Source organism: Hyposmocoma kahamanoa, unplaced genomic scaffold, assembly GCF_003589595.1.
Source record: "Hyposmocoma kahamanoa isolate Upper Pololo Valley unplaced genomic scaffold, ASM358959v1 296, whole genome shotgun sequence".
NCBI lineage: Eukaryota > Metazoa > Arthropoda > Insecta > Lepidoptera > Cosmopterigidae > Hyposmocoma > Hyposmocoma kahamanoa.
The window spans coordinates 3,040,987-3,064,288 of NW_020653780.1; the positions used below are offsets into that span (position 1 = coordinate 3,040,987).

At 34.5% G+C, this 23,302-nt stretch overlaps 1 protein-coding gene across 2 annotated transcripts in view; it reads right to left on the bottom strand.

Moving 5' to 3' along the window:
• Positions 1 to 23,302, bottom strand: part of LOC113229256 (angiotensin-converting enzyme-like protein Ace3) — a 267,907-nt gene that overhangs the window by 173,864 nt on the left and 70,741 nt on the right. Inside the window, exon 2 of one of the 2 annotated variants that reach the window (XM_026462790.1) lies at positions 9,390 to 9,427. The gene's annotated coding sequence lies outside the window, so the exon portion shown is untranslated. Of the gene's footprint in view, positions 1 to 9,374; positions 9,428 to 23,302 lie in introns of both variants that reach the window. The other variant, XM_026462789.1, reaches the window with a different exon arrangement.

Consider the following 23,302-nt stretch of genomic DNA (forward strand, 5'->3'; position numbering starts at 1 on the left):
CTTATTCTTCTCACTACGCACTCCAGGCTCACACTCTCGATTTGATTCATTCAACCGCTCCATTTACCCAAACTACGTCAACACATCCTTTTCTATTTTTGTCACTACGTCCGCTTTCAAACCACATCGTTCACGGATCACAGTATTCTTCACTCTGTTAAAATTGATTTCATAAGCACTTATAAAATGCTTTTTTCTTTGTCCAGTATTTTTAAGTGTATTGCAGTACATTGTAATTATTACAAATACGTCTATCACTCTTTGAATAAGCATGCAACACAGAATGTTGTATGAAAAATTCAAAGACATAAAACCAGAAATTCAGAGTGATGAAACCTCGAAGTGTTTGAGCATACGGAATGAAGTACATGCTCGTAAAATGCGAAAAGCATTTGTGTATTACCTTATCCTTTTTTTCTTTAAAATAAAGAAATATGTATTATTAATTTTGTCTTAGAAATGAAACAATTTTTTTTCGGATCTAAATCTTCGCGTTTATTTAAAAAAATATTCACAATATGGATCATGGTATCATATCCAACATGTAGCAATCACGAAAACCTAAGAACTCGATAATTTTGTCTTTTCTACTCTGAAACATCTTAGCATGCCATTTTTGTCATTAGAAGGAACAATTCTGTTCATTAAAAGCAGCAAAACTTTTTGAGACCTAATAAATAACTCATTATTGACGAAACATCTGGTGCACAAGCTGTTTCGTTGGCATGAGAAACCGAAAAATATTTGTATGAAACTCGCTGAACAATTATATTGTTTGCTTTAAATAATGTTACTTAATAAGGTTACTAAAAATATAGCTGTATAATTATAAAATTGAAAAAGGTTTCTATGTGGTGTATAATAACTTACTGTTTCTTTTTATTTAATGCCGTGACAATTCGTTTCAAGGCTATCATATTATAACCTGTTAAAACTAAGTACATATTATACAACTAAAATACTGGATTTAGATGAGATTGAGCTAGTTGATCTACAGCAGAAGACGGGGTGACGCAAGGACGACGTTGATTTATTACTTGCACTTAGTGTAACTCCGAATAAGGCATCTCTTACTACTTTAGTAACAGGCAATATTTCAATATGTTTCTCACTAGACACATCTTGTACATTTTAAAATAAATCTCTAAACAACCTTTAAATAATACACGTGTACATTTTGTTATTGTTCTTCAGCTTCAATCAAAATACTGTTAACCTGAATGCATAATCAAAATACATCACGTTCTAAGGGAAATTTAAAATATGCTGCGTTCGTGTTTCTAACTAAACATGAATACGATTAAGTCTTTATATAAACATGACGCACAGAATATATGATACCTCATTGGAATGGAAGTCATTATGCAGTGCCAAGTCCGCAGTAAACATAATTTTCAAAATACGAGCCAAAAACGGCTCTAAAACTAGGTATGAACTTTAATGTCACCGGAAACAGCTAAGATTTTAGTTATAAATGTAAATATTTCCATATTTCTTTACTTTTCTGCAAAATTCTTCCAAGAAAAGTTATGAAATGTTCTTAATTTTAACATTAAATACGCTTTCAAATCTCATTCCTATAAACACTACATTTTTAATGTAAACTCTCTGGATATTGGAATAGAGGCATCCCGTAATGGAAATAGCTCCATACTATCAGGTACTAAAATTTTCAACCGTCTCCAATGGATGCCGACGCGTAGAACTTTAATGATAGCTTCGAGACTGGGACGCGGGCAATGACATATGATGAGTGCAGATAGGCCGCTGTAGCGACAACTGTTTATCAATAGATGCAATATTACTTAAGAATTTTAAAGAACGCAGAATTTATTACCCCACTATTGGTACCATTACAATTTTTACGAATGTGAACCATCTATAATAATAATAACGAACACTCTCAACATAGCCCCGCACTAGGGAAACCCTGTGTCACGGGTGCCATGGACACATACATAGACAACAAATTATATTATTAAATTATATATAGATAAACAAATGTAGGCCATACAAATATTTCTCCCGACCCGGAAATCGAACCTCTACGTGGCAGTCCGGCATGGTAGCCGTTCAGCCATGGAGGAATACAAACTTAAAAATTTGATCATTTTCACTTCTTTGTGGGAAATGTTTAATCATTATAAAATGAAGCATGCCCACAAAGAAGTGTAAAAGAGCAAATTATTAGTTTGGCCCTTATACTTAAAACCCATTGATATAATCAAGTCAAGTGAATGCTTTAAGAAAGATGTTTAAAATACAAAATAATGTATAGATATTTTGGGAGAACTTAGTATTAAAGCATTAAATTCGCAACTTTACAATGGATTAACATTTGCAATTTTAGAGAATCTGTGAACTTTGGCATTCAAAGTTAATAATTTTGGTCGGAATTAATAATTTGTTAACTTAATCTTAAGTTGTTCAGCATCAAAGGCTAACCGCCCTTCGTTAGTGTTATAGCAGCTATTAATAAAGACGAAGGGATTGTTGATAATTAAAATGCAAAGCGTACAGATGAATTTGGAATTTGGAATTTTGGTGCAAAGGCGAAAAATATTTATTCAATACACTTTCATCATAGCAAAACGTAAGCAAAAAAAGTTGATAATGCATTATCGACGTTTAACTTCCTCAAAACAAGAGCGTCAAATTTAATAACGAAAACACAGGAAAATATGTCATTAGTATCATATCTATTATTTCTATTTTTCAAATATCACAACTTTGACAAAAGAGTGCTAAAGAAGTCGGAGACGTATCGATAAAAACATTGCAAATAACAAATTTGACCCAAATAACAAATTCGGTCAACTTTCAGTAAGAAGGCGGGAACGAAAAGAAAAACAACCTTTATGAGGTTAATATAGGACTAAAATGGATTAAAACGATCTCCAAAAAGACAAACAACAAGCTGTCACACATGTAGGTAAACACGCAAAAAAAAAGTATTTTTTGTTTTCGAAAATCCAGCGAATTTTATTATAATATTTATCCCAAATTCTCAGAAAAGTTGGTCAATTGCAAAAGCTTAATTCAAGAGAACATTAACGAAAACATTATTAAACAAATTTTGCAATATCATAATTCTGCAATCGTAACAGCTAATACCTTTTGATGCATTAGTTTACTCCTAATTACTAAAATTGATATGAAATACGATTAAAATACTTCAAATAAAATCTCATACCTGAGATTTATTCAATAAATTGACATTTCACGATGTAGCAAAGATATGGAAACCTGACACCATTGTTGACATATATACATACATATGTACACATCAACATGATGACGTTACCATCGTGTGACGACGGCGCCTTTGATAGGAATCTCCAATACTCTGTTACATTATTGGGATTGTACCATGGTATCACTATGATATAATATCTGAATATTATGCTAATGCCGTACATTACGCCATACGAAAACATCTCCGGATGTACAAAGCTACAAGAACGAAATAGGACAGGAGTTAAAACGTAATATTCGAAGGGAAATTGGAACTGTACTTTACGGGTGAACGATTACGAAAGCTTCTGGGAAATAGATTAAAAAGTTTCTTTATTTTAAACAGCTGCTTCAAAATAGAAATGACGACCTCTAAGGCCCCTACGGTTTTCTACGGGATCCAATTGGAAAATGAACTTTTCTAAATTGATTCAGTTGTGAGTATTCTGGAAAATGCCCTAGAGTAAATTCCGTTGCTCTGGTACTAACACTACAGGGAATTCCCTACTTTGAGACCAGGTGCTTAATAGGTATGGTTGTCTGTTATTTTTATTGTTATAGAAATATGCGTTAATATTCATTGATACACTTTCGCCCATGGACTACAAAATAAAAATAGGATCAAAGTACACTTTTTTTCATAATCAATAAATGTTTTAAACCTTACATTCACAAATAATGTGTTCTAATTCAGCTTTCTCATATTACCTACCTTAAAGGACCTTTTCCTTTACGAATTCTAAACAGTACCTCTTTAGATAACAGATACAAAGTACAAGATTGATTCACTGATCACTAAAACCTTAACCTAATGAAACTCTGTTGTTTCAAATTAAAGATTATCTTCTTGCTTAAGCAAAACCCTTTTTTGGCGCAATTCCTTTTAACGTTTAACTGTTTCTGAGGATAGGATTAATCCCAGGATAAATGCATGAGCAATTGTACTCGTTGATTTATTACTTGGCCCTGGGACTTGATGGAGACCTTTGAAAAACATCAAAATACTTGGCTTTCAAATAAGACACTAACGTTATGTAGCGCATAAACGTGTTGGCATAATCTTCATTCATGACTAAATCTTATCACAGATATTGCACTATGACTAATCGTTATTTTTAAAATCTACTAGGGTCATTCCTCTTTTAAAAGACAATTGTAAAACATATCTGTATTTATAATAATTGATATCATTTGGTACAGTTGGGACGTGAACTTCGAAACGTCATTCAACACGAATAGCCAGCCAGCTAAAATAAAAAGTATGTAGTCAGTAAATAAATAAATAACATTAAGAAAACATCTACAAGTAGAAGTATCTGAGAAATAATATACTCAATAGTTCTTATTTCTACTTCGTAGCTTTTTACAGATAATTTGCGTAGAATATATATGTAGTAATAGTAAATACTGAATTATTCATGATATTTCCTGTAAAATTAAATACTTACTCCTTACTTAGTTATTTATCAAAAGAATTCTGAAAGGGATCCTAAAATCACCATATCACACTGCTGTAACCCAACCTTAATGAGCTACGTCTTCTAATTGCAAATACCTTTTTGCATTTTCTTAATAAATCCAAAGACAGACCAGCGTTCTAAAACACCCGTTTGACTTAATCCGGTAAACAAACAGATTTGACCTTATTTAAATAAAGGCAAAAAATCTGCTTGAGAAAATGAGGTTTGGCGCTGGATTTGCATAAAACCCTGCATAATGTCTGATGTATTCAAATTTTAAAATACATCTAAATTCAAAGGTTCACTGTTGGCGCCCACCTTAAAACCGCAGAAGAGAAAATATTGCTTTTCGAAGGAAAAGTTTGTTTTAATATTTGTATTCTATGATTCAACATCATCAACCACTGTAGGGTACGGGTCTCCTCAAAGAGTTCGTCCAGGTAAGTATTTGAAGCAGATATCTATTTAAAATAAACAAACCTTTTTAATTCTACCGCCAAGCAGTAAAGTGAGCATTGGCGCGTTCCGGTTTGGCAGGGTAAGGTTGCTGATGAAATTACAGACACATGGAACTTATCAACATATGACTTAGGGTGACAGGCGCAGTGGTAGAGCCACTCCGATCTTTGTGATTTAAACCTCTGAGTAGCACTGCAACTGTTATGGATAGGCGTATCGCTTACCACCAGACACACGACATGCTCGTCCCGTCAATTTATCATAATCAAAAAAACACAGACCCAATGCGGGGTGCGGAATTCACACGTTTACCAAGGGCAGTGAACTTTTTCGAAGTGCAGGTCACGATGTTTTCCTTTACCGGTAGCACATGAGTAAAAAAAGGAACAGAGGCAAAGCTTCATACAACCGCGCTATGACAGGTATGCTACTACAAGCTTGAGGCGCGTGTGCGAGTGAGCACCGGGGCAGCTTCGTCGCGTACGGAGAGAAGCCTGTTTAAACTAACTCGGACGGTACCACATCTCATGCCTGGCAATACACATGTAACGCGTCGTGTTTGTTTTTTGACATGTATACCTTACCTAGTAACGACTTGTTTACTAATTCTTTTATTTTACTGAGGAATACAAAATGTTCAGATGAATTGATTTACTTATTTTACATACATATTGTTTGTAATAAGTGTTTATAAAAAAGTGCAAATCGTCTGTTTAAATGTAAAACCACATAAACGACATTTCCACAGAGTCTTCATATAGCTATGGTAAGAAAATCACTATCTTTCTGCAGATGAAACTCAGTAACAAAAAAGCTATAAACTCAATAAGTGATTTTATTTGCAGAAAGATGGTGATTTTCTTACAACAGCTACATAATTTGGAGACTTTTTGTGGATTTGTGCAATGTTACTTATGTGGTTTTACATTTAAGCAGACGAAATATTGTTTATTGTACTGTATGTAAAAACAATAACTGAACGAAAAAAAATATCATTGTATAGGTATCCCAAGAACTCAACTAGGTAAACAGGAACTTAATTACAATTGTTTATTTTTAATGTGGTAAATAATACATATACCTAATATATATCTCACGATCGAAAGAAGAATCAACCCGGTGTTGTAAAAAACCTTTTAGTATTTATTGATCGTACATGGTGGATTGGTTTTTAACAAGTTGGTCAGAATAGGTACCTTCGTCTTGTAGATGGTGCGTTCAAAAGCAAAAATAACGCCAAGAACTATTTTTTTACAATTAATGTCAAATTATTGGTTTTATGATTGAAATACGTAAGTACAGTCAACAGCACATCATGCTATAAACTTTTGTTCCAATATCGCCTCCAAAGCAACGGATCAAAATCCGTTAATGTGTTGTTTGATTTCTTACCGTCTGTTTGAAAAACCTGAGCCTTCGTATTTTAATCATATCATATCATACATACTTATTCAATCAGTAATACGTAGGTTGAACTATATTTATTTTGTATGTAATTCAATGTTTATTTATTAAAATAAGATGGATCTGTTTTTCACTACAGACTCGCTTTAGAACTTGTTGATCATACAACGAGGGCAAATTACAGAATTAAACACTTAAAATATTGGTAGTGACATTCAAAAACGCATGCAAAATTGTAAATTTGGTATGCATGTGAGTGCTTTCCATTGGATTATTTAAAAACACTTTATGTTAGATTTAGAATATACCATTTAATTAAAAGGAAATTACACATTTTTCAAAAACAAAAGTTACAGAAACAGTATTTAGAATAAGTCATATGTAATAAAATATGCTGGTAAATCATAAAGTTTTGTTTAGTTAATTTCATCCTCCTTTGCCAACCCTACCAAAATAGGTATAAATTTTGCACGCTCTTCAGAAGTTTTGTTTCTGTTCCGTTTCTTTACTCCTGTGCCGTTAGCGAAAGGTTAAATACTTACAAATGTACGTAACATTAGTATTAAAGTCATAGATAACAACTACATGCCTGCTGCAGGGACCCTAACCGTCAACCTCAAAATTCAGAAGAAACCGTCAACGATATTGCACGACGGCCGATGGTGTCGGCTAATGTCCCTTGCTCCCGTGCTCGAGCCCTGGGCCTGAGCCGAATCGACGGTAAAAGGCCGCACTGTTTCACATTGGTTCTTTGGCGGAAAGGTCGATGTCTTCTGTGGGACGCAACATATTAAGTACTTTTGCTGCGTCCCACTTAAGACAAACTTCGCGACTTGTGGGTTTCGCGGCTGCACTAAAGCATGGAAAATATTCCACCTTAGAGCCGATGTTCGACTTCGTACCGGTCGCAGTCGAAACAGCGGAGCCCTGGGTTTCGGAAGCTCGAGACTTATTTAAAGAAATGGATCGCCGACTCAGAAATGGGGCTGCGTTCACCGCTCTGGGTCGTGGTTGATTCGGCAGGTGTCTATTGCGGTCCAGGGAGGCACTGCTGCCAGTATAATGGGAACTTTAAAGCCGGGCACGATACAGTGCTGGATATTTTTTGATGTTAGGAATTGTTGAAAAAAATCTCTTGCAAATCCCAGTTTTTGTATTTAATACCTATTGACGAAGCTCAATGCGGATCTGTATATTTTAAATTTGATTATTTCACATTCAATTTGTTAACCTATGCAACGAATAAAAAATGTTTTATTTTTAACCGTTAACTACTAATAACACCTCTATGATTACCCATGTATAAGTACCTCTATTTAGAGTACTAATAACTATTCCACTATCCATAGTCTAAAAATATGTCGTATCCATAATATTTTCCGTGGGCTACATTTGAAAAAAAAAACTGTACAAAAGTTTCCATATAAGAAGCATTTTCAAAAACCAATCTACCTACGGTTTTGTTTTGCACGCTTACAAGCAGGTGTATCACATATTTTGTGACCCTATTTCCATAAAAATCTTTCGATATAAGGAGCACGCACCGCACACGACGACGCATTAACCTAAATATGCCGACGATACAGATTCCTGAACTCGTTTGGACGTTAGATTAGAAACCAATTACGTCATTTCAATAAAAGTGATAAATTTATAATCGAACGGTTTTGCAATTTGATAAAATAATAAAATTTTAAGGGGTAGTAACTTCAGCATAAATTTGAGAACTTTGGATATAAAGTTATTTTTACAGTTATATCCTATAAGACATTTAGTTTACGATCTGCAAATAAAATGTGTTCTAGTTTTATGAACAGCTTTTAAATGGATAGCTTCTGTGTTGGCTTTAATAGCAGATGGTCTGTTCCACGGTTGATATTGTAAACATCGCTGCCCGCCCTAGTGACTGAATAAATAGGTCAGGATATTACTTAATATATTCGATTAATTACACTGCAATTTCAAACTATGCATATTGTACCCATTAAAACATACCAAATCTATTTCTTTTTCTCGAGATAAAATAGTTTTATCAACGAATATATATATTAACTAATACTATATAATCCACGTGGAATAAACGTAATAAACCAAAAATATAATAATAAATCAAAAATTCGAGGTAGACCAGAATTTTCAAGTTTATATAGTAGAATAAATATTATTTTGTACATATTTGTCAACAACTATTATTAAACAACATTACATGCGTTGCTCTGATCCCTAAATAAGCAACTAAAGCACTTGTAACTATACAAGGAAATCGGAAACAACGACGGTGCCACAAACACCCCGACCCAAGACAATTGACTCGGCCGGGGATCAAACCGGGGATCTCAAAGATAGCGACATTATGAAAACCGGTGTGCAAATCATTCCACCAGAGAGGTCGTCAAGGTACAGGATTTAATAAAGCAGAGACCAAAATAGAAAACCGTAACAGTTTCTCTGTCAACAATTTATTATTAGTCTAAAAAAATTAATAAAACTTAAACAAGTTCTAGAAAAGGATTTTTTTTAAAGTTTAAAATTCTTAATTGCTCAAGTTTCCTTTGAATTCAATAAAATGTTTTGTTGGTAACCGAAATTCATTGCTCACTTAAGCATATTTCTACAACAAAAGTTATATTTCTGTTTTTCTTTCATGTACATTGACAATCATAGACAGTGTCTCCGAAAAAAATTTTTGTTCTTATCTCCAATATTCTGAACTCACGATTACTCAGAGATGGAAGAATTATAATATCCTATAAACAACTTATTTTAAGTGCTATTTCTTGTTAAAGCCAAGTGATTCAAAAACGTGAAGATACTTACTTCATAAATACGTACTTTATGGTTACTGCAATGTTGAAGGTTGAGTCACTTCTCTGTAAAAAAACAAAAACATTAATTAGTAAAACATAACATATAAAATACATAGGTAAATAATTCATAGCTTACATAATACATAGGTACGGCTAAGTTATTAATTCACAAATGCTTATTTACTAACTTCATGTTAGCATGTTATAGGTGTTATCAAGTAAATGCTACTAATAACCTTACTAAAATGAAATATATAGCCAAACATATTGGAAAAAGCTACTAAACATTAGAATTGTTCAACATTTTCCAATTTTTTATAATTATGAACTATCCTGTCCCACTGTTGGAAAAAGACCACACCCCCCTCTTTTTCTATTGATCCCGGGAAACATTTGACCAATCCTTTAAAAAGGAGTCCAAATCGTCTCCGCCGACGTAGTCTGCCGTGTCTCCGTTTTGAGTTGTGGAGCTTCCACTCCGTTGTTATCTCGACCCACAACTCGCTCGGCATGTGGCAGATTTACTAACCCACTCCCGCTTCAATTTGGCCACCTCATCGACGATTTGGGTTGGTGAGCACAACGTGGTGTTCCGGACCCGATCCCTTAGCTTTACACCTAATATGCTGCACTCCATAACTCGCTGGCAAACCCCCAGTTTGAACTTCTGGGCTTCTTCCAATTTTAAATAAATTAACTACTGAGTTAAAAGTTGCCAAAGTTCAAGATATTGTAGTGAGCATATTTCCTTTTTAAACCTAATTTACGATATAAATTACACGTCTAATTCCACAGGAACTGTCACATTGATTAGATACTAATATAATAGGTATGTAATATAATATGTGCCAGATAATACCAGTTCATCATCATCAGCTTACACGCATCCACTGCAGGACATAAGCCCCCTCCCCTGATCACGGCAATTCTTCCGGTCTTGTGCTGCCTGCATCCAACTGTCTAGTCTCAAACTACGGAATTCCCTATTCTATGAGTACCAGGGAAACGGAATTCACTCTTAGGCTCGTTCCAGAACACCCAGACCAGAATAATACAATTTATAATACTTCATTTCCCAAATGAATCAAGGCATCGAACCCGGGACCTTCGTATCCAGCGCCCACAATGTAAATAAACCGTTGGGCCACCGAGGTCGTCAAAAACATTACCACTACTTATTTATAAGACAGGTTCCCTTGAGATATTAATTAATAATATTGCTATTAACACTTTATTCATTTCTGTAGGCAAGTTCCAAGGAACTTTAATTGAAATTGATTGCCACTAAGATTACATATCTTTTATCGGTGAATCCAATGAACCTACTCGTCGGTTGTTCTGAACTTTCCTTTCGGAATAAAGGATGTTCTGGGACCCTCTAATAAGGTATCCTGGAGCACCACTCGTATTTTCGCGCATTCGAATCGGAAAGTCCGAAACAAACGACATCCGAAGTGGATCCGAGTTTTTTAGATTTGTATGTATATGTATATATTTCCCTGGCTGCACTCTTTCACAAACAGCTATGCTGCCACTAAAACTTATTTATTATAAATGTAATTTTATCATAAATTAGTTTTTGGTTATACATATCTTTAAAGCTGCATTAGAGTGATTGAACATTATGGACGGATGGATGCAATAGTTTTACAGGGGTGCACTCAGTTGCATGTTTTACGCGTGAATTGAAACGCTTTCATCCTGTTTGCTATAATAGGCGATTAATTTACATTTATAATTCGTCAGCCTGTACAGCGACTGTACTATACTTAATCTTAATACTAACATAATCATAAGGTGTATCATGTTACTAATTTATTAACTTGTATGGACATTGTTGTCTGATACCAATTTTTTAATTTTTATTTTATTGTACAAAACAATCGCGACTTTGGTGTTCGCGATTGCCGCATATTTTAAATTTGAATTTGTTTTCGGATCAAAAGAAGCGTAATTTCTTTTTTCAAACAAAGCAATATTTCGATATTTCCGATGGTCACAGCTGTCTGTGGTGGTATCAGTCATCAACAAGTTGTGTCTAATTTACATTAATGCAGAACACTCTGAACTATTGTTATAAACAATAATTGAGCTTACTTATTTTTAATTTACTTTCATGCTATCACGATTTCGTTCAACTAAGGTAAACGATTATTTTATAGGGAACTGTATACGTTTTTACTATAAGATTCCGGAGCATATATTAAGATTCTCATTTCCTAAGTTTATTTAAACTTAGGAAATTACCAAAAAAAAAAAAAACATCAGAAAAATTAATTATAGAAATGATGAGCAAAGGAGATCTCTTCCAGCCAATCCAGGGCAGTGAGAATAGAGGTCATAAGCGGGCTGCACTGTGCAAGTAAAAAGGAGGGAGAAAAACAAAGCTTAAAACGTACATTAAAAGCATTTTAAATAAAAAGTCACATTAATAAATTGAAGACTTACGCGTTAGTTAAAGACATGGCTCTAGATTCCACGCAAATTTGATTCAAAGTTTATTCCATAGCATTTATGTTTATTCGAAAAGAGCAACTCCTAGAGTTTCTTATTCGTTCTTCTCATAGCAGTCAGTACAGCGAATGAGCAGTAGCTTAAAAAGTGACGTTTTCAAGTGTAAATTTATTTTACATGTGGAATAAATTATTTTTTACTTTGACTTTTCAAAAAAACATATTGCAATCTATGCTAAATACGATAAAATCTTTTGAAAATCGTATGTAGCGTAAATTGGAATATGTTTCCTGGTGAATTGCAAGTAAGGTAGTACGAAAAGATACCTACGATACTGTGACGGTTCGGAACGACCTACTGAGTCGGTTATAAGCGTGTACAAAATACGCTCATTGCACGTACTTGTGATAACCGTTTATTCACAAAAGTCGTTTCAAATTGCTGAATTCATCTCGTGTACTTTTCAAATATAGAGTATTGGTTGTTTTGTGATTACGAATTAATCGAGTGGAAATCAAGTTTTATAGCGCGCAGCCCGGTACGCTACGTCTCCTGTAGCGATTTCAAATATTATGCCACTTTAACAATACACAATAGTTCTGCTTGCTAAACATTTCCTCCGATACGCAAATTATTCAATATCTCTGACACAAACATCATATATAGTGTTACAAATGACGAAGTGTTTTGTTCCCAACTGAAAGACCTTTTATTGGATAATGAATTCTTAGTGTAGAGGAATTTCTTTTAAAGAAATTGTAATTATATTTATAATTTTGGACGTTTTGTATTTTGAAAATATTTAAATTTTTATTTGTATTTTTGTAGTTCGTATTTTTCTTTACTTCTCTTTTAATTATTTCATTTTATATTAACATTAGAATTATTATTTACCTTAATGACGATCATGTTATCCCTTGACATTTTATTTCGAATTGAGATATTATGAAATTGATAATATGAAATAAATGATCATATTATATTCTATTCTATTCTATTAATATATTAAAAATAATATGATAATCTTCCGCAAACACAACAACATAATTCTTTTAAAACCATATACACAAATTTAAATTATGTCATATCGTACGCTAATGTAGCTATGTTTAAATTCATTAAGTAGTAAAATTTATATACAAATCTTCTACATGTGAACAAGATAATTTCCCTATAGACATTTGAAACTTATATCGTCAAACACGAACAATGTTAAAAAAAACTTAACAAAATGTATTCGTGACTGACTTTGATATAAAATCAACTTCCCACTTACTAATTTTTAAAATAATTAGTTTATTGAAGAAACATAAGTATATGAAAAAGAAACCGAGGGACCCAATGAAAACCCTTTAAGAGCTTTTGACTTAATCAGTTAAATAAAAGACGAACACACACTCGTGGGAGTCCCTTTATCTTGTACGTGCTGACTACGACGAAAAGGAGTTTTCACTTTAATTTGTGCACATTATCTGGGCCAAGCCTGTTAATTTTCTTGACTGATCATTACAAATGTATTAAGACTCCGCTGACATTATATTGCAATTATCATATTTATTATTTTTCAATCCATCGCTATCGATCGATGCTGCCTCACTAAAACTACCATCGAAGTGACTATGTTACACCGTGCCGGGGCAGGGCCGTGCTCCGGTCGTGCGCCGTAGTACGGTGAAATATCTAATGCTTTTGTATGAACTTCATGTTAGACCGGGCCGAGTCCGTGTCACGATTGAGGCACGGTCGGGCCACGGCGTCGAATATTTTTTCCCGGTTCCAACCCGGCCAGATCGCGACACGTCGTAAGTAATATGAATGGATTTACCGGACAACGTTGGACTATAGTGTAGTTGACAGCGTGAACGCAAAATGCTCTCATCATATATTAAATCTTTGTAGAGCGTGGCAAATTCTCCTTCGGATTCTCGTTTTCTCCACAAAGGTTGTATACATATCTTCTTTTTCCAGTTACAATTTGTGTTTCCAATACTTCGTCATCAAGTGCATCGTATTGAAATAGCCACTAACTCAAGTTGTGAAAATTGCATTAATAACACACCTTATTTAACACCCCATCACCTTATCAATCAAGAGAAAAATGGAAAACAACAAAAAAACTCCGGCCGGGACACACGGTGGAAACGATAGGGCACGGTGACTGACCTGGCCGGCGCACGATGGAAACGACACAAAAACAAACTATCAGAATTTTATGCTGACATTACTGCTTGGCGGCCCAAATAGGTAAGATGGCTGTACTTCCCTGAACGAACTCTTTCACAAGGAGCTCTACAACTACTATGTACGTCTTAATTTTTTTCTCGTTTTACCAATAGTCTTCACATTAAATGTATTTTATATGTAAATAATTAGTAGATTATGCCATCAACGTGCCATTGAAGAGTAGAATACCAAAAAATTGCAATGGCAGTTGAATAGTAGCTCGATGACTATCAACTGACAAGCCGCTACTCTTCACTTTTAGCAGAATATCAAACGTACAAAATCCTGTCAATGGCAGTCTATCGACATACAACTTCAATTATTTAAAATTAGAAGACTTTGGCCCTAAGGTCGTGTTCACCATTTCATCAAAAGGTCAGTTTTACAAAGCAGGCCGATTACAAAACAGGAAGACATAAGTAATGCAAACTAATATACGAAAACCTTCACACGAAATTTACCAATAAGTTACGAGTCATGGACATGACAACAAAGAGAGGAGCATTATTTGAAAATAATTTTCGTGTAATGAACATTCGCTTTAGACAAATAATGCGATTATTACAAAACGAGGGCATGCAACCGGCAGTTATTCCATGGCTGCTTATTTAATTAATAAAACCACCAACATCACAGATTAATTACTTATTTTTGATTAAATTAATTGTATAAAGACAAGTTACGTCCAAGCCGAGTTTTGTCGATTTTAAGGTGAAGTGTGACCCAAAATAGACGATTTGACGTATTTCGACTACACGGAAAAATCGACATTAAAAAATGCTTATTCAAGTATATTTTAAATTGATAACGAAAACAGAAGATACCAGTAGTGATCTATTAAACACGAGTATCTAAACTTGCCTCGATAAAAAAAAACAGCTGCAATATTTTCATCTGCTGAAAAATCAGTTTCAGTCGATTGTCATGTTACATAAGAAATATACATCAGGAAAATATGAACTTATTTTACAGGAAGAGAGTATATTTTGTTTCTAAAAAGCAACTGTTTAAATATAATGTAATGAATTTCTCCACGTCTACTCCACATGCTTCAAAGCCTACTTAACCACGATACCATTTCATCTTAACTGAATTGGAGTGACTCGCCAGTAAACTGTGTGAGAACTTTTTGCAGATTATGTGCCTACTTGACAGTTGATTAAAATTTCTGATGGTTTTTTTGTATCAAAACTTTTACTTTACTTTGATGGATCAAATTAATTAATTGCGGAAATACAACATAACGTGTTTGAAATAAGTTTGATTTTCCATTACAATAACTAACTGTATGCTATCTTTACCCTTAATTTCATAAATCATAATTATATCTATGATACACACGATCACCATCCCCGAAACATTTGAAATATTATTGCGTCTGAAACGCAATTTAATATTTGTTTTACTTTGGTATAGGTTACAAAATTTTGAAAACGAAACAATTTTAATTAATTATTATCTTAATAATAATTCATTAAATAACAGTAATGATCTAAACAAAAACAATCAAATAAAATATATCAATTAATTACGAATAAGTCAAATGAATCATTACATTTATAAGTTAATAAATTTGTGATTGCATTACACACTAATATCATTAACTCTACAGACCGATTGTTCAACAAGTCACGTTTTAAGGAGAAATATACATTGGAAGTAGGTAGGTACTATTTTTTGAGCTAGATTGGTATGAAATACGATTAATTGAAGTTGATCATCAAAAATGGCATAATGGGCCGAGATTGTAATTGCAGAGACACTGGTGGAAGAAGGGCTATTAAGGATTAAATAACATAATAATTATGACAGGTGCTTCCTCTATACACGTTTAAAGATCAATGCTTAACATAAATAAGCACAGAGAATTATCTTGCGTCACGGTAAATTCATTAAAACGAAACGCAGTCACGGAAAGTATAATTAACAATTAATCTAAACCACAATCTTATTTCTACAACCCTGATAATTGCTGAAAATTAATTTGTTCCTTACTAACAGTGTAACACAGTTAAGATCAAACAAACTATTACAGTGTTGAAGAACGCAGCGTGTTAATACTAATTAAAGCAATAACAAATTTATAAAGAATATAAATAAGACTTCAGATAATTACAAAGATTATATGATCAAAATATGTTATCTACGTATTTTTTATCTGTACATATGTTAAAGCATGATTAAAGCTCACTAATAACAGCGCACGTCTTTTTAAACATTTACTATCACAATAATTTACTGTTGAATTAAAATTGTAAAGGCATAAACGTCAGCAGTATTCCAATCAAATTCCAGGAAAACTAAATTAGATATTGTTCTACAAAAGCCGTCTAACGCATCACAATTCTTTTTTAATGAAATTTACGAGCTTCGATTGAATCCGGACCCTCCCCTCTTTTATGAACGTTCTATAATCAAAGAGATAAAAGTATTTTTTTTTTCGGAGTTTTATGTCAGGGTTCAATATTTTATTTCACGAAAAAAATATCACAAAGAATACTATATGTATACATTTTTTGTAGATAGTCTTTAATAGTACAGCCCACCGTTATACCCAATGCTGATACACTTAGTAGTATACCTCCCTCTACTTTTAGTATATCCATCTCAATATCTTGTCATCTTAAGCCGATTACTGGATTTGGTCTACTCAAATCTTTTCTCGTTCTTATAAAGTAGGGAACATTAAATACGAAATATTATTTCAAGTGTTTCAGAATTTGCTCAATACTTAATAGGTGTAGAAAGTAATTAGAAAATACAATGAAAGTCACGTACAGAGAAACACTCGCGTAATAAATAAGTTTATCTTTTAAAAGGTTATAATATTGCAGCTGTATATACGGGCATTGTGGCGTCCCGTTATTGTATTTATTAATATAAGTGTAGGTGTGCGTGCCAATTTCTACAAAAAATACACCTAAGTACTTAAGAAATTCACACCATTTATAAAAACGATAAATTTTTGAAAAATGAAGAGTACTTTTTGAATGGATCGTCGTGAACAAAGTCATAGTAGAAGATAAAGATCTGCTTGGTGTAAACATTAAATTTTAGTTAGTTAATAAAAAAAATATTTGTATTAATGTTAGCCCACGCATACTATCACGCATACTAACTACTACGAAATATATTGATGGATTTCACATTCAATAAATTATTACGTAATTCATTTCGCTATTATTCTGAACAATTATGAAAACATTCATACGTACAGTCTCTCAACAACAAAACAATACAATGCACTATAAACACTTTGAAAACAATTGAAGCGCTGAAGAAGGGACTACACAAATACATGGAATTTACGTCAAAGCAATATGATGATATAAAAACATAACTAGATATTAAATAATTATAGTAGTTTTGGAAGATTAGTCTCGACTTAAAATATTCGTTCAGGTACCATATAAATCAGATATCTTTCTGAAATTCAAATGGTCAATTGGAACTCATTACAAATATTGGATGCATCACAAATACACTCACTAAACCTCATTACAACTGAACCTCGAAGAAAAATCTCCACAATAAAGACAAAATTAACGACCACTAAACTCGAAATCGATGGAACTGAAACCCAATATATATTTCTATAAACCTGATCATGAGATAAGTGACTACATTTCCTTGGTCGTGACTTTGCACAAACGTACAGCTGTACATTTTGCAGGTGTTCTCATGTAAATGTACACCTATATCCAAGAAAAGAAAAATCAACTGCATAAAGAATCAACTATGAAGCTAACATGGAGAAGCTGAAAACCCTGTGGCTAATTTTGGTTGTCACAGAAAAAACATTCCGCTACCTACAGTTTCATTGTTTGTTTCGATTTGTGCTGACATAATATTGTTTTGCACAAATGGGTATCTTAGCAATACAAGCGATAAAAAACACTTCGGATTGTATCAGACTTTTTTGGCGAACATTATTTCAGTTAATATTATATTGATGAAAGAAAAACAACCCCTTCTACCTTTACCAAATAGAAATACAAAATCAACAACTAGCTGAAGATTTCTGATCCTAAAATTCTAGCATCAGGTATTAATTGGAGATACAAGAAAATATATAAAAAAGTGAATAAATACCTCATAAGATAAGTCGTTAGACTAAAAGTGGGTACAGATACTATAGTCCTGCCAGAGCACTGCCACTGGTGCGATGTCTATTCAGTTCCATAAGTTAAAGTCGGTTATACAATCTATATTCAACCGTTTAACCAAAACGACGGTTTTACAATATACGTTAAAGCGGAAATTAGAGCAACGGTTAGCGAAATGGATAAGTGGCTTTTTTATATACCAAGTGACGGGACGAACAAGTCGTGCACCCCTCAGAGCTTTAAATCGCAAAGATCTAAGGGGCCCTACACTCACCTTGAGGCAAAAGTTGACAAGGTCCATGTGCCTGTAATTTCTTCAGCACCCTTACCTTTTAGAACCGGAACGTAGTAATACAAAAAAGTGAAAGTACTTACCTGAACGAGCTCTTTCACAAGGAGCTCTACTGCTACCGTACCTAGAAGTTAATATTCGAATCACGACTATCCTTTGTGGGTTCAATCGACACTATCGTGACGACTTGTCGCCCAGAAAATACAGTGGTTACAGGAGATATTAATATATATTGACTCGGTTCTAACAATTGCACTGCCTTGAACTACTTCGACGTCACGTCATCACACGGTATATAATCTCTGCCGTTAATGTACCATCCAATTCACGGTAATACTCCCCTCGATCACGTCATGTGCAAGTTGGTTGAAAAATCTTAATAAAATGTTTAGATACAGTAAACGGTTTCTTGCACCCGCACAATGCAAGAAACCGTTTACTGGAACCAAAACAAACTTCGAATATATTGATAAAATCTTGAATAAATTCAGTAGGTCTCCATTTGTTTAGCATCACAGATAGAATAGACCGAGATGCTTGTTACCCTACTACAAGAACTGGTCGTATGTATTCACCTAACATGGTTTAAGAGGTCGCTTAAACCATGAGCCACGCTGAGTATTAGTATTAAAGTACTTCCAAACTGGGATCATCTATACCAATCGACAAGGAAGCAACTGGAAGACTAGTCAAGGAAGGTCGGAAGGACGTATACGTCGGCCACTTACACTGTTTTTTAGTCTACTTTTTAAAATCAAAGCTACATTTTCAACAAGATTTTTAGAGCCAACAATCATCATCAGTTGATTTCTTGGCTCATAAGTCGTACCGATTGTTTAGCCTGCTATGAGATTGTTGCAATTTTTTTTTTTCATTTTTATATCAAGTGACGGGACGAATAAGTCGTGTGCCTGATGATAAGTTACACGCCTGCCCGTAACAGTTGCAGAGTCACTCAAAGCTTTGAATCGCAAAGATTTGAGGGGCACTGCCACGGGGCCCGTCACCTAGAGACATAAGTTAACAAGTCCTGTGCCTGTAATTTAACCATCACCCTTCAAAACCGGAACACAGTATTGCTGATATTACTGCTTGGCGGCAGAAATAGGTAATGTGGCAATACTTCCCTGGACGAACTCTTTCACAAGGAGCTCGACTGCTACTAATAATATAAGTACAAGTTACTCCAGCTTATCATCTAGGGCAAAATCGCTGGAAAACAAAGTGTCGGTAGAAGGTGTTGAAAAATTTAAGGGAATTGTTTGGCTGCAGTAACATCTCGCTCTTTAGAGCGGCAGCTTCTATAGTCAGGCTTGCCATGATGTTGTTCGACTTCTGATAGGAGAGAGAGCACAAAAACAAGAACAAGAAGAAGAGCTTTTTGCTTTCCAAATATTGTATTAACCTGTTTTTAATAATAGTCTCTAATACTACTTTACTAAACGCCTAGGGTGGGGCTGGAGAAGAATGCTTGGGGTATCGTGGACAGACTTTCGTTCAAACGTGAAGGCGTACTCCAAGAATTCGCCATCAAGCAGCGTCTGTCTACTATGGTGCAAACTCGCATCCTAAAACTCTTCAGTCATGTCTGAGGACGGAATTGGACTCCATAGAGCGTCTTGTTGTATAAGGCAGAGTGGAAGGCACTAGACTGCGCGGTAGGTCACCGATTCGATGGACCGATCAAATAAAATCTGCAGTGGGCGGTCCTTTACATGAGTGCACGAGGCAGTCCACCAACAGACAGAGATGGCGAGATGCCGCGAGGCAAGCCACATCAGCCGTTAACAAACGTACTCCGTGATGACCACGACCACTCTGTCAAGAGTGATATGAAAGAGAAGAAGAAACGCCTATATACAACGCAATACCGTATCCTTTTTGCCTCCTTTAAATATCGATATTATAAGAGACTTTTTGAAAAACCTCGGCAAAATTCCAATTACTAAGCTTAAAGTGCACATGTGAACAATCGGGTTCCAAACCGCCGAGGGATCTTTAGAGTACTTGTCATTATAGATGCAGACTGTAGAGCCAGAGGTGGTATTGCTTTTCAAATTAAGTAAAATTTTACTCACTTTTACAAAATCTGTGACAACATTAATGGATAATAATAAAATAATAATTCTTACCCATATTATATAATACAATATATACCTCTAGAAATTGTAATCACAGGCCGTATTGATTTAAAAGTTATGCAACTATAGTGAGAAATAAAGTGGTTAGTTATTAGACATGACTGGTTTATGGCTTTATCATCTCAGTCAGTCCTGACCATGGGACCGGTAAAGGGTTCGAAACATTAGTTTATTTGAAGAAACAAATCTAGGTGATTTAGATCCGAAAAACTCTACTTTGGGAGGGTTATTAGCCGGATGAGGAGGTTCTCAATTCGACTGCGTGTTTTTTTGTATGTAACTTCGGCATTTGTGAATCAATTTTTTATTGTTGGAAAGAGGGTACCTCAGTAGTGATCGCATTTAAATTTCAAGAAAATATTCCACCGCTAAGGGTGGCAAACTAGGGGATAAATGACTTTTAAGGTCAGTTTTTTTAGTAGGCACTCTGTACTAGGATTATAATTATAAATATACCTGCATTATAATTGTACATGTACCTGCTGCTTGTAACAATAAATAAACAGAAAAGAATCATGAGAAAATAAAACGAAACAGAAAATTCAAAACGAATACAGAGATCAAATTAAACTTCGTCCAAAAGATTGATGACTTTTGGATTAAGCTCGAATACGAAACAAAGTGAAATTTGGTAAAATAGTACTTTGAAAAATTTCGTGAATGAATTTAAAAGTAAAATGAAGTTATGATTGAATTCATAAAAATATGGATAGATTCTATAGTTATAAGGTACTTATGTCTTGTTATATAACTGAATTAGATACTTGTTAGTACATGCATCTAATTTTAGAAAAACGTAGATACAATATAAATAAATAATTATTAGACGACATACATACGTTGCTCTGATCCCAAAGTGAGTAACTAAAGCAACTGTTACGGAAATCGGTAACAACTACGGAACCACGATCACCCAGACCCGTGACAATATAGAATAGTTTTCTACATTGACCCGGCTAGAGATCGAACCCAGGATCTCGGAGATGGCAACACGATGAAAACCGATGTACAAGCCATTCGACCACGGCTGTCGTCAATAACCTGAACTCCCCAAATATAACCTTTTGCAAGACAAACTATTATTTCTACACAATAATAATACGAGTAAGATTCTCCTATGTGAAAGCAACGCAATGAACAATCACACAGCCGTGTTCACCTGCTTGCAACGATTAAGGCGTAAAAAGGTTAGTTAACCTTATCAAACTTGTCTAATTATAAGCTTGATTACTCTAGTTTATCTTATCCCTACCATGATTCAGAGTTAGGCAAGTGTTCTGGTATTCTTACGACGCTTATCTAAGCGTATCTAAATTCTACGCTAGTATTACACCACTATTATATATTGATACCATACATCATACTAGAATTGACAGTTGTTAAAAATGTTCCCTGTAGCTACATTAAGTAAAATATTTATTAAGATCACAAAGCGCACACACTCAACATAGACTCGCACTAGGTAAACACTGTGTCGCGGGTGCTATGAACACACACATAGACAACCACAAATTACACCCAAACTCACGAGAGAAATAAATGTAGGCCGTACAAATAGTTCTCCCAGCCCGGGAATCGTACCTGGGACCTCTGCATGGCAGTCCGGCATGGTAACCGTTCGGAATCGAGTATATAACCAGAAATAGAGACATAAATGTCACTTAATTTGTTTGAAAACTATTCTGCCATATCATTACTGTGACAACTGCGCTCCGATTGGCCAGCCCGAGTTCGAAACAATAATAATAATAATAATAATAATAACGCTCACACTCAACATAGCCCCGCACTAGGGAAACCTTGTGTTGCGTGTGCCATGGACAAACACATAGACAACTACAAATTACACCCAAACTCACGAGAGAAATAAATGTAGGCCATACAAATATTTCTCCCGGCCCGGAAATCCAACCTGGGACCTCTGTGTGGCAGTCCGGCATGGTAACCGTTCAGCCACGGAGGCAGTTATTGACCACACTACAAGTGTAGTGTGGTCAATGAGTGTCGTCAACTGTTTCACTTCAAATCGACCAGTTAACTTGACCTTTGCTATAACGGACGAAAATTGCAAAATTACATATTTAATATTTAATTATCGATGAAATGTGATTCCGTTTGTTTTGTAATATTCGGTACACCACCGAATAGAACAGCACGGCATTTTTAGAGATATTATCTTTATTACAATAAATACAGAATATTTTTGGAATATCCGGACACGTACACACAGGTCAGTAGTTGGCCAGTCTATATTTCAGTGCAAGCGAGAGTTGATATTTATGAAAGCTAATGTGTTACCAGGAATATATGGCCCTTATTTCGTCTCTATTTCTGGGTATATACTCGATGCCGTTCGGCCACTACGGCAGTTAATCGTTTCGTTATTAATATCGGTTGATTGTTAAGTGATGATAATTGTTACTTGTTACCAAAAAAACACACAGAGAATATGTTTATTTTTTTAAGTTTCAAATATTCACAATTTTAAATTTTGAAAACCGAACACTGTGGGTTCTTTAAACCTTATAAAAAGGTAGAAACATCCAATTGGAGGTTGTAAATTTATTTTTAGCAATTATTTTTTTCATTATAATATAAAGTGACGGGACGAACAAATTGTGCTCCTGATGGTAAGCTACATGCCTGTCCATAACAGTTGCAGTGCCACTCAGAGCTTTAAATCGCAAAGATCTGAGGGGCACTGCCACTGCGCCCGTCACCC